We start from the raw sequence: 13,572 nt of genomic DNA, 5'->3' as shown, positions 1-13,572 counted from the left end.
TTTGTTGACGTGGCGCACTTTGAGGTGGTGTCATGCGTAACGTAAGATGAAGACGCTGATGGTGTATGCGCAAGGGCACGCATCATTTCGCACGCATCCTTGCATTAACAAGAGTACTTAGGATATGTTTAATTATTCCGCTTTATCATTACTGCTTGATTGAACTTATAACATGTTAACCTTTGCCTTATTGTTCCACTGAGTTGATCACTCACTCCCACGTTCTGGGGCGGTGTTAAACACCCACCAGACTGTCTTAGGTTCTGATGTTGCAGATGTTGATGTGACTTCTGAGGCAGAGCGGGAGATGGATGATGATGAGGCTGCTTTCTCTTTTATGCAGTTTTCAGACGGGTTCTAGTGAGCCTCGTTCTGATGCGCGGGATGCTGGGATTTCTTTTGGGAAATTAAGTGATGTAATCTAATACTTGTAATTTTGATAAGTAACACTTACATTACGACCTGGTATGTGTATGTACTTCAGGGATTTGCACTTGTACACATATATTTCTATAAGTCTTTCGCTTGCTTTCTTCACTTATCCCTGAATTATATCTGTGTTTTGGCTTAATCTATTCCATGTTTTATGCACTAATACAGACAACATACATCCATCATTAAATATGTCGCATAAGTGATGGTTTGAAACTCGGGAGCTGAGTTATGCTCGACCCCCGAATTTCAGGGCGTTACAAAACCTGAATCTAAAACTGAAGTGAAATTGGCCCCACAACCCTAAGTGTAGGGTCGCAATGTAGTAATAATCTTGGTAAGACCGAGGTCAAATCCACAGGGACTAATTTCGTGAGTATTCTGAAAGCAACTAGAAGTAGAACTAGAAAAATATGTAAAACTAATTATGAAGTGATTGAGAGAGTAATTGTGATTAAATTGATTAAAACTAAGGAATTTAAAGGTGGTGACCAGAGTTTCCAAGGATCCACTTATAGCAATCAGGGTGATTCCTTACTTGATTCAAGTAACACAATTGAAATTGGAGTCCTATCCTATCCAATTAGAAGATATAACAATTAATATCAAATGTGAACTTCTTTTGACTTAATTATCATAAGAGGAGAATTATGATAATTGACAGGGATTCCATCACCAAATCATGCCCATGAGACAATGGTAAATAATGGGATATACCAATCCTATAATCTCAAAACATGCAAAAAAGATACTTAAAGCTATTACAGATCTACTGTAATTTGAGTCACAATAAACCATTAAAAATGGAAAGTATTTCTTAAATATCAAACTATAATCAAAATAAGTTCATTATAAACATGAATCAAAGCAATAGTAACATCCCATCATGCTACAAGCTTCACCTCTTAGCCCTAACTAAGAGGTTTACCCAACCATAGACATGATTGAATCTAAAACCCTAAATGAAAACATGAAAAACTAAGGAATAAAAGGAAGAGAATGTAAGTGTTTTGGTTTTTAGCTCCTATTATTGTCAAATTTTGTAGTGCCAAAACCTCTTGGAATCCGTGTCTTGTGTAGCACTTCGAAAAATTCAAGACAGCGCATCTCATGTACAGGATCAAAGGTCTTTACTTCAAGAAGTACTTTAAATGCAAGATTACATGTTCATGTTTAAGTACAACACCAAGTGTAAATTCAATCGTTCAAGCTTCAATAGTTCAAGTTTTCAATGCTTTGTCTAAGTCAAGACAAAGTTCCTATACCTTGAATCTCAATCTCTAGCTTCGATGTTAGTCAAATTCAAACTTCAGATGTCTCAAGGTCAAGCTTCATCATATGACAAGATATCAAGCTTTGTGAACTTCAACGATCAACAATCAGCTCAAGCAAATGAAGTTTCAATGTTCATACATCATGCATAAGGTATGAATGACCCTAGAATGACCATAGGATAGGTCATTTTGAATACATAATTTAAATTGGGTCACTTTATAAGTGCATTGACAGTTTCTCAACTAGTCTTAGACTCTGTTCGACTAGTCCTAGCACTGGCTTGACCAGTCCAAGAATTCCTTGACCAGTCCTAAGTTTGTTACCTATTTTCAGGAAATTTTGTTAGAGCCTCGACCAGTCTTGGAGACTGCTCGACCGGTCCTGTGAATAGTACTCGACCTATGCTCGACCAATCCTGCAGGCTCAACTCAAAGTCTAGCAACTAAAATGGGTTACCCACGACCAGTCATGGATAGGACTCGACCGGTCGTGGAGGCCACTCGACCGGTCGAACAGGCCCTTCGACCAGTCGTGGAACGGCCTTATCTTATCGCCCCCAAACTTTCAAAAGTTTGTTGATCCTATGACCAGTCGTGCCAACCTCATGACCAGTCGAGAGTGCGATTTCTACAACTATAAAAAGAGCATGAATTTCAAAGTTTGATAATTCGATTCAAGAAAAATCAATATGCCACTCTGAGAGATAAGTTAGTGATATTATTAAGCTATTTAGTGCTCATTTTATATTCTCTTTAATTAGCTTTCTTTGTATTTGATTTTGTATTTTGCATACCAATTTTATTTGAAGGAGGGATTAAAGTATTTGTATTTCTTATAATCAAAATCAAAGCAAGCCAGCCCAAGGTGTTTTAATTTAAAATCTATTTAGAACCTAGAACCATTTCATAAGTGAGTGTGGACATTGAAATTCTACATTGAACTTCTACACCGAATTGGTTCTTCCGGGCTACATCAAAAGGAGAATATCCAGCTAAGTACTTTGCAGTTTTTTAAATTCATTATTTTGGTTTTATTGAGATTGTGACAGAAAAATATCTGTTTTAATTTGTCTGAGGTGATCCAGAAAAGTCAGAGTGTGGGGTTTTTGAATTCTGTAAGCCCACTTGAAAGACACAATTATGAGGGTTTTAGGTGAACCTTGAAAAACCTATTTTCATAGTGAACGCTAATATCCACTGTGTGAGAATATTAGGAGTGGAGTAGTTGTGTGGCTATTTTTCTAAACAGTTGGTGTACACACAAGCGAACCACCTAGTCATGTGGTTGATTGATTATTTCTTTTTGTGGATGTTTATAATTTTCCTTTTTGCATTTGTTGAGAATGTTGTAATTTCTTTAATGCAAGTGTGGGAATGTTATAATAGCTTAGTTATTTTCTTTGCCATCTATTTCTTTATTCCTCTGTATCAGTTTGAGTTTTTGATACACAGACCATTCTAGGAATCAGGTTGTCCTACCATAAACCTTTGGTTTTTTGTGTAAGGTTGTCCTTAGAACAACATCTGTATCAACCTCTCAATACTTGTACACTTGATGTTGTTTTACATTTTTACATTGTGGGATTGTTTATTGCTATCAATATTTATATTTGTTTAAATTTCGCTGCTAATTTTTTAATTTGGCATAGTCCTATTCACACCCCCCCCCCCTCTAGGACTTAACAGCTCGACCTTTTCAAGTGGTATCAATGCCTAATAGCTTGCTTTAATTGTTAGTTTCTCTTGAATTAATTTCCTTAGCTAATCGATCTGAGCTTTGTAAGATGTCAAATTTTGATAGCCTTTCAGTCACTAGGCCTCCACCATTTGATGGCTCCAACTATGCCTATTGGAAAGCCAGAATGAGGATTTTCTTAAAATCCATGGATGAGAGCATGTGGCAAGCCACAGTGACTAATTGGACCCCTCATAGCACTGAAGTAACTGGTATCGATGGATCCAAATCTATGAAAGTCACACCTTATTTTTCTTGGACCACTCTTTAGAAAAGTGAGAGTAGTGCCAATGCAAATGCTCTAAATTCAATCACTTACGCACTATCACTGGATGAATTCGAGAGAATTATATCCTATGATACTGCAAAGCAAGCCTGGGATATTTTAGAAATGACACACAAGGGAACAACAATTGTCAAGAAATCTAAAGTCCAAATCCTCACAGCTAAATTTGAGGAAATACATATGGAAGAAAATGAAACCTTCATGGACTTCTATACAAGATTGAATGACATTGTGAACTCTATGGGGGGTCTCGGTGATAGAATCCCAAAAAGGAAAGTCTATGCAAAGATACTTTGCTCACTCCTTGAACAGTTCAATTTAAAGGTGATTGCAATCCATGAACTTCGTGATACGGATAATATGAGGGTAAAAGAATTAGTTGGCTCATTACAAACTTATGAATTAACTTTTAAAGCTCCTAAAGGTAAATCTATCACCCTTAATTCTTCTAAATGTATTTCTCAAGAAAATAGTAGTAATTCTGATTTAGAAAATTCTGAAGATGATATGGCCCTTTTAGCTAAAAAGTTTTATAAGATTTTCAAAAGTAAAAAGAGGGTTGATTTTCAAAAACCTAATGAAAAGAAATATCTAAATCTAAAAACTGCAAATCTTTAAAAGACAGTCAATGTTACAACTGCCATGAATATGGGCATTTAGCAAACAAATGTTCTAAAAAGGAAAAACTTAAAAAGAAAGGTATGTTGGCTACTTTGGATGAATCTTCTGGCTCTAAAGCCTCTTCTGAATCAGAAAATTCTGAAACTGAATCGGGTAATGAAGTCAAAGCCCTTATGACTCTAACAAAGTTCACTTTTTCAGATCATGATGATTTAACTAGTGAAGAAAATCTGAATAGTGATCATGAAAATGAAGAAGATCTTCAAGATGCTTATAATGCCATATACAAGGAAAGTTGAAAAATTGATATCAAACTAAAACTTCAGAAAGAAAAGTTTTCAAAACTTAAAGAAAATTTTGATAATCTTGTTTTGGAAAAATATCACGTTTCAGCTAGTTTTGAAAAAACTAAGTGCGACTTAGATTTCAAAAACTCCCAAGTTGAAAACTTAAAATCTGAAAATGAAAAGCTAAAACTTGAAGTCTCTTCACTTTTGAGTTTAAAAAACACATGGAGGTATGCCCAAGGTGATCTTAAGTTAGAAAAACTATTATTCAGATCCAGAAAATGTGACGACCGATCTGGATTGGGCTACGACAAAAATATTCCTCCCAAACATAAGAATACTCCTCCTAAGTTTGTGAAAGGGGAGTCTTCAAACTCAAAAGGGAAAAGTCTAAATCAAAATTATCCTAAAAATGCTAAAACTTTTCAATCCTTAAAACCTAAAAACAACCATATCAACTATAAAAATCAGAATCGTAATCTTTTAGCTGAGAAAATTGTTGATTTACTTAAGGAGATGTTAAAATATAACTTAGTGGGTCGGTCTTATAACAACTACAAATATAAGAAGACCAACTATACTCCTAAACCCAAGACTTTAATGAAATGGGTTCCTAAGGTTACTTGCTTGGTTGCCCACACCACTTTCAAAGCTTCAAGCTATTCAAAGTAGTACCTAGACAGTGGTTGCTCCAGACATATGACAGGCGACAAGGGTCTATTCACCAATCTTAAAGACATGACTGATGGTTCAGTCATATTCGATGATGGTAGCAACTGCAGGATTGTTGGCCAAGGTATGTTCCAACTTTTTAACCTCCCTATATTTGAGAATGTTTTATATGTAGAAGGGTTAAAACACAACTTATTAAGCATCTCTCAAATATGCGATAATAATCATAGCATAAAATTTTCTAACCTAGGGTGTGAAATTTTAAATAAAAATGATTTTGTAATATTAACTGGTCGAATAACTTCTAAAAACTACTACATTGTAAGTGATTCAAGCTTATCTAATCAAACGTGTTATATGGTTCATACCGATGAGACTGAGTTATGGCATAAACACCCCGGACATGTACACTACCGCAACTTATATAGATTGAGCAAAAGAGAGTTAGTAAGAGGCTTACCCAAAATATAGAAAATATATAAAATATGTGGCGAATGCCAGATTGACAAACAAACTAAGAGTACTCACAAAAAAGTGAACTCCAATGTCACATCCAAACTGCTCGAACTTCTCCACATGGATCTTATTGGACTAACCAGAATGGAGAGTTGAGGTGGCAAGAAGTATATATTGGTAATTGTGGATGACTTTTACCAGATTTACTTGGGTAGTCTTCTTAAGAGACAAATTAGAAACTCTCGATGAAGTAAAAAGGGTACTTAGACATATCCAAACGAAAAAAAGATCTCAAGTCTGTAAGATCCGTAGTGATCATGGATCAGAATTTGAGAATAATAGTTTTGAGAAGTTTAGCAGTGATCAGGGAATATCACATGAATTCTCTGCGCCCATAACACCACAACAAAATAGTATAGTAGAATGAAAAAATAGAGTGATTTAACAAATGACAAATGTAATGTTAAATAGTATGAAGCTCCCTAAAAATCTTTGGACTGAAGCCATAAATACTGCGTGTTATATAATTAACCGCGTTTATACTAGAAAATTAAAAAGTAAAATGGCTTATGAAATATGGTTTGATAAGAAGCCTACTGTCAAATACTTTCGAGTTTTTGGCGGCAAGTGCTACATTTTACGTGACCGAGAAAATCTGGGTAAGTTTGACACCAAAAGTGATGAAGGAATATTTTTAAGGTGTACTCTGAATAGTCGAGCATATCAGGTTCTTAATAAGATGACTAGTGTAATTCAAGAGTCTGTTAATGTGGTCATTGACGATCACTTGAATACACCTGTCCCAAGTTCAGAAAATGATGAAGTACTTCTAATTGATAAACCAGATTCTTTGTCAAGTCAAAATAACTTTGAACTGAGAACTGTTAAAGACCATCCAACTAATCAAATTCTTGAAAACCCTCACAATGGTGTGCGCACTTGTAGACAGCTAGCAGATATGTGTAATTACGTGTGCTTTACATCTCAAATAGAACCGGCTAACCTAAAAGAATCTCTTACTGACAAAAACTGGATATTTACAATGCAAGAAGAGCTTAATCAATTTGTTAAAAATGATGTTTGGTACTTAGTTCTTAGACCAAAAGATAAACACATTATCGGAACAAAATGGATTTTTAAAAATAAGTCTAATGAACTTGGTAATATCATTAGAAACAAGGCTAGGCTGGTTGTACAAGGGTACACTCAAATAAAAGGCATCAATTATGATGAGACCTTTACCCCAGTAGCTCATCTTGAATCAATCAGACTATTTATATCCATTACATGCTTTAGAAAGTTCAAAATATACCAAATGGATGTAAAGAATACTTTCTTGAATGACGATTTGCATGAAGAAGTGTATGTTGAACAACCAATGGATTTTGAAGACCCTAAGAATGCTGATCATGTCCATCGCCTAAAAAAGGCTCTGTACAGTTTAAAACAAGCTCCCAGGGCATGGTACAAAAAGTTGACTAAGTTTCTACTAAGTCATAATTTTCTAATGGGAAGTGTTGATAAGACATTATTTGTTAAGAAACATAATGAACAAATTTTAATAGTACAAATTTATGTTGATGATATAATTTATGGATCTACCTGTGCTAATATGACTGTTGAGTTTGCAGATCATATGAAATCTAAGTTCGAGATGAGCATAGTTGAAAATTTGAATTATTTTCTTGGGTTACAAGTTAAACAGCAACTTGATGATTTTTTTATTTCTCAAACCAAATATGCTCTGAACTCAATTAAAAAGTTAAGATTTGAGGATGGAAAAAATTTTGATATTCCTATGAGTACTACTTTGAAACTCTTAAAGGACTCTACAGGTAAGAGTGTGGATCCCAAACTATATCGCAGTATGATTGGAAGTTTGCTTTATTTAACTGCAAGTAGACCTGATATTGCATTTAGCGTAGGAATTTGTGTTAGATATCAATCTGACCCTAAAGAGTCACATTTAACTGTTCTGCAAATTTAGGTCTCTGGTATCCACATGATACTAGTGTTCAATTAGCTATTACATGGATGCTGATTGGGCTGGTAATGTTGATGATAGGAAATCAACCAGTGGTGGTTATTTCTATAGTGGGAACTGTTTAGTTTCTTGGTTAAGTAAGAAATAAAGTTCCGTATCGCTTTCAACTACTAATGCTGAATATATTGTAGCGGGTAATGAATGTACTCAACTTATATGGATGAAAAGAATTCTAAGCAATTACAGAATTGCACAGGACTCTATGGTTTTATATTGTGATAATTCCAGTGCTATTAATATATCTAAAAATCCAATTCAGCATTCACGAGCTAAGTATATTGACATTAGATATCACTACATTCATGAATTAGTAGAAGAAAAGACAATTACCTTGGAATATATTCCAACTGAGTCACAACTTGCTGACATATTCACAAAACCAATCGACAAAAGTAGGTTTGCTAAATTGAAATTTAATCTTGGTATGTGCAATTTGAATTGATTATTCATGCATTTCTGTATCATAATGTATATATTGGTTGTTTAAAATATTTTAAATTTCAAATTTTATGAAAATTACATATTTTGGGCTGTGCACAACCAGTTGAGTACATACTCGACTAGTTATGGCACGACTAGTCGAGCATGTACTCGACCAGTTGTGTAGCGCGGGTTGGTGCTTTATTTGGGGGGAAAATCCCTTTTTCTTCATTTTGAGTTTCTTCTCCAATGGGTCCTAAGTCAACCGGTTGAACCCATCTCCTAGTTCTTCAAGGTTAGTGCTTTATTTATGTTTTCCTTATAGATTCAAGTTCTGAGCACTCATTTTTCATCATTGGTGTAATTTATTTCTTGATTCATAGTAGTTTTTAGTGTTTTCTTCTAAAAAATCTAATCTAGTAAAAACCCACTCTACTTCTTTTGCAATCTCTTTGTTCTTTGATTTCTTTATTACAAATGGAAGGTAGAGCCTAAAAGAATAATTCTCATGGTCCTTCAACTTCTAAGTCCACTCCTATCACAGTGCGTCACCTTCGGTCTCCCAAAGATGATCAATCTTATGTGGAGGATATTAGGTTGAGTAATGGTATAGTTGAATGACCAGTTCATGTTGAACATCTAGCTCCATTTAATATCCTTCCTCTGCTCTAATCTGTATGATGGGATAATATTCTACATCGGGGTGGACCAGCATACCGGTCCATTGCGCAAGCTATGTATGCATGTATTTCTGATATTTCTGCTGAAAATCTGACATTTATTATTGCAACTAGAGAAGGTCCAGTTGAAGTAGACCGACATCTGATCTCTGGTCTAATGGACATACCTGTCAATGATGAGGGTATTCCCATTAGCACTCTAGTAGCCAAACCATCTGAAACTGCAAAGCGTCTGTTTACTAGAGCTTTATGCAATATCGATGTGAAATGGAATACTTCTGGAAATGCGCTTGCCTTAAAGTATTTGTAACCCAGATACAGAGTCCTTCATAGGATATTCATTTCCAATGTTTATCCTCGTTCTGGTAACAAAACCGAACTCACTACTTTCATGTTCGGATTCTTCATTCTATTATCTCTGGTACCTCTGTATGTTTGCCTTCTTTGATTTGTCATTGCATCATTTAATTCCGTCTCCATCCATGACACAATGACATTCTCTTCGCGTATCTTATGACTGTGTTGGCCTCCCATATATTTAGTGGCTATGCCTGTTGGAGAAGCTCCCATTCAACACCTTATCTTTAATAACTCTAATATAAACAAAATGAATCTGAGGTTGGCTGCAGGCCAAGTCAATGTGGGTGTTGGTTGAGATGATACAGTATATGAAGAGGAAGGTGATTTACCTTCAGATGACATTAACATGGATGATATTTTTATGAGATCGATTCCGATTCAGCAGATGATCCTGATTATCAGCCATCTGACTTTGATGTGCAGTTGCACTCACTTAAGGAGAAGGTAGAAAACATGAATGTGTCTCATGATTTGTAGTTCAAATACATGCACAAGTATCTTCGGCACCTTAACAAGAGACTTCATAAACTTGATCCTACCATACCTACTCTTTCATCGGGTTATGATTAGTTTTTACTTATCTGGTTTGTAATAATGTTTATGATACTTGGATTTCTTTTGTTTTCTATAGTTGAACTTAGTTGATCATGCTTGAACAATGCTTGCTTATGGATTTAATATACTTTCTTGATCATTTCTTCCTCATTACTCTTCTTATTCTTCCTCATTTCTCTACTTCCACTGTCATTTATTGGTTCCTTCCTTTATCCTATTGTGACAAAAAAGGGGAGAATTTTATCATGCTTAATTTATGCTTATGGCATGTGGTGGACTGTGGTGGATTTGTTTATAACAGGGGGAGTATGCAAGGGGGAGTATTGTTGGGGGAGTAGATGTGATTTGTTTTGACCTGTTTATAACGGTGCATAATTCTTTAACTAGGTTGTAACTGGTATATATTGATAATTGATGCATGATTCTTTATTGTGCATATTATGCTTATTTTGAATGAAGTGTGTTTTGTCAAAAATTCGACAAAGGGGGAGATTGTAAGTGTTATGGTTTCTAGCTCCTATTATTGTCAAATTTTGTAGTGTCAAAACCTCTTGGAATCTGTGTCTTGTGTAACACTTATACAAATTCAAGACAGTGCATCTCATGTATAAGATCAAAGGTCATTACTTCAAGAAGCACTTCAAATGCAAGATCACATGTTCATGTTCAAGTACAACACTAAGTGTAAATTCAATCGTTCAATCTTCAATAATTCAAGTTTTCAATGCTTCATCCAAGTCAAGACAAAGTTCCTATACTTTGAATCTCAGGCTCTAGCTTTGATGTTAGTCAAATTCATACTTCAGAAGTCTGAGTTCAAACTTCATCATATGACAAGATATCAAGCTTCGTGAACTTCAACGATCAACTATTAGCTGAAGCAAATGAAGTTTCAATGTTCATACATCATACATAAGTTATGAATGATCCTAGATTGACCATAGGATATGTCATTTTGAATACATAATTTAAATTAGGTCATTTTATAAGTGCATTGACTGTTTCTTGACTAGTCTTAGACTCTGTTTGACTAGTCTTAGCACTAGCTCGACCAGTCTAAGAATTCCTCAACCAATCCTAAGTTTGTTACCTATTTTCAGGAATTTTTGTTAAAGCCTCGACCAGTCCTGGAGACTGCTCGACCGGTTGTGTGAACAGTGCTCGACTAGTCCTGCAGGCTCGACTCAAAGTCCAACAATTAAAATGGGTTACACATGACCAGTTGTGGACAAGACTCGACCGATAGTGGAGGCCACTCCACCGGCCGAGCAGGCCCTTCGACCAGTCGTGGAATGACCTTATCTTATCCCGTCCAAACTTTTAAAAGTTTGCTAATCCTAGGACCAGTCGTGCCGACCTCACGACCAGTCGAGAGTGCGATTTCTGCCATTGTAAATAGAGTACAAATTTCAGAGTTTGATAATTTAATTCGCCACTGTGAGAGATAAGTTAGTGATATTCTTAAGCTATTTAGTGCTCATTTTATATTCTCTTTAATTATCTTTCTTTGTATTTGATTTTGTATTCTGCATTCCAATTTTATTTGAAAGAGGGATTGAAGTATTCCCATTTCTTGGAATCAAAATCAAAGCAAGCTAGCCCAAGGTGTTTTAATTTAAAATCTATTTAGAATCTAAAATCATTTCATACGTGAGTGTGAACATTGAACTTCTATGTTGAACTTCTACTCCAAATTGGTTTTTCCAGACTACATCAAAAGGAGAATATCCAGCTAAGTATTTTAAAGTTTTGTAAATTCATTATTTTGGTTTCATTGAGATTATGCCAGAAAAATCTCTATTTTGGTGTGTCTGAGGTGATCTAGAAAAGTCAGAGTGTGGGGTTTTTGAATTATGTAAGTGTAACGACCTTGGAAATTTTGTGCTAATCGTTCCTTAGTAGTTGTTTTTGGGGTATTTAGCGCTATACTCGATTGCTTGTGAAATCTGCATCAATCACTTTAAATTGTATCTGCATGGCTCAAAACTTGTAGATTAGTTAGCACTATGTTACTCTAAAATCTGGGATCCATCGCTAAATCCAGTTGTTCTGGGGAATTTTTGGAAGTTTTGGATCAGACCTGGACCGCGCGTTGAAAGTCCGATAGCGATGATCTTAGGCTATTGCGGTCACCGTGTTGGGCTTGACCATCACCTCGAAAATCAAGTCCATCTGATGTTCTGGGTCGATTTGAATGAGTTCGGAGTGAAGAGTGTGAGAACGGTTGGAAATTTATTAAGCTTTTTTGAAATCTGAGTCGTGTCGCTTGCGCGATGATTTTAAGTTATCTGACCATTGGATTCTGACCCAATTTCACCCTCTGATCAGGGAAGGGGGCCCAGGCATGTCCTTGTGCTTGTGGACCTGATCGAGTTTTCGTGACCGTTGAATTGAGTGTGCTCCGCCACGGCTGATCTGAAGAGCCGGTCGGTATGAAAACTCAGCCTGACCTAGATCCATGGTCAGTGAGCTTAAGTCCGACCTTTCGTGGTTATAGGCCCACCAGAAGTGCTTCGTTGGATCGTAAGAGGTTGGTTTTGGTTATACCCTAAGTATACCTTGGCCCTGGGGTTATTTTCATCAATAATAGGCCTATTTATAGTCCTTAAACCCTAGCTCTCTTTTCCATACGAATTTTCTCTAACCCTAGCTTGGAAAGAGAGTGGAAAAGAGAGAGAAAGTGAGAGAGGAGTTGGTGAATCATCTTGGATTCTTTCTTGTTCTTCTTCATCTTTGAACCCTCACTTTGAATCGTTATTCTTACGATTCTGAGTTCATCTTGGGGTAAGTCAACCTAACCCTAATCTGTGTTAGAGCTTAGATTAGTCTTGGTGTTGTTGTATCTCATTTCTATCCTTGTTTTAGGGTATTCTATCGCCGTTGACGAAGACAACTCGTCTAAATTAGTTTGGTGTTTCTTTTCTGGCTTAAGGTGCGGACTTTAAGCGTATAGGTTATGGTTTTCAAGGCTTTCAATGCCAGTTAATGATTTATTCTTGTTATGGATGAGATTTCACATGCCAAATGTTGTATTTATGTTGCGTTCCTGATATGCATGCGTTATAGTGAGATTTATGTATTCTATGTGTATGTATAAAGTACCGTATGCGTATAAAATATGAACCTATGTTTGCATGATTATTTATCGTGTATGTATGCTAGATGTATATGTGACAACTTCTTGGTAAAAGGAATTGTCCAAATGCTTGTATTTCAACATATGTCATGTATGTTGTATTATGTATTCTAAGTGTTTGTAGAAATGTCTGAATGAGCTAAAGTGTGATATTTCAACCTAGTATGGGCGTTGAGAAGCGATTCTCAACTCTCCCACTAGTGTGTGTGATTTCTTTCTTGCAAGTTACATTCCTTGTTTTTAATTTCAAGCATTACTTGTGCTTTCATTTATGTTAAGTTAACATTCTTCAGATGCTTGAGTACCACTTGATTTAAGTTGTTGTTCGATTACTGTTCTACATTCAATATGAATATCTGTTGTAATGTAATGTGTGTGGGACTATGCATTAGTCCAGGAAATCGGCAATCTACCTTAAGGTTGTGGCTGAGATTGCTTTCGCCACAACGGATGTAATTAGACGAACCCGAGCCGTATTAGAGTTGGCGGCAGTGGTTTGGCCACGCGGAGTGTTTGCGCACTCTATGTCGTTCTCCTCAACGTACGCTCGTGCTAGTCGAGTTCGTCTAGTAACCCGATTGTCCGATGTATGTTCACCATGTATGGACGCTACT

Source organism: Magnolia sinica, chromosome 7 (assembly GCF_029962835.1).
Source record: "Magnolia sinica isolate HGM2019 chromosome 7, MsV1, whole genome shotgun sequence".
In the NCBI taxonomy this organism is placed as follows: domain Eukaryota; kingdom Viridiplantae; phylum Streptophyta; class Magnoliopsida; order Magnoliales; family Magnoliaceae; genus Magnolia; species Magnolia sinica.
The sequence above is the reverse complement of the archived record's forward strand: the minus strand, read 5'-3'. Positions refer to the sequence as shown.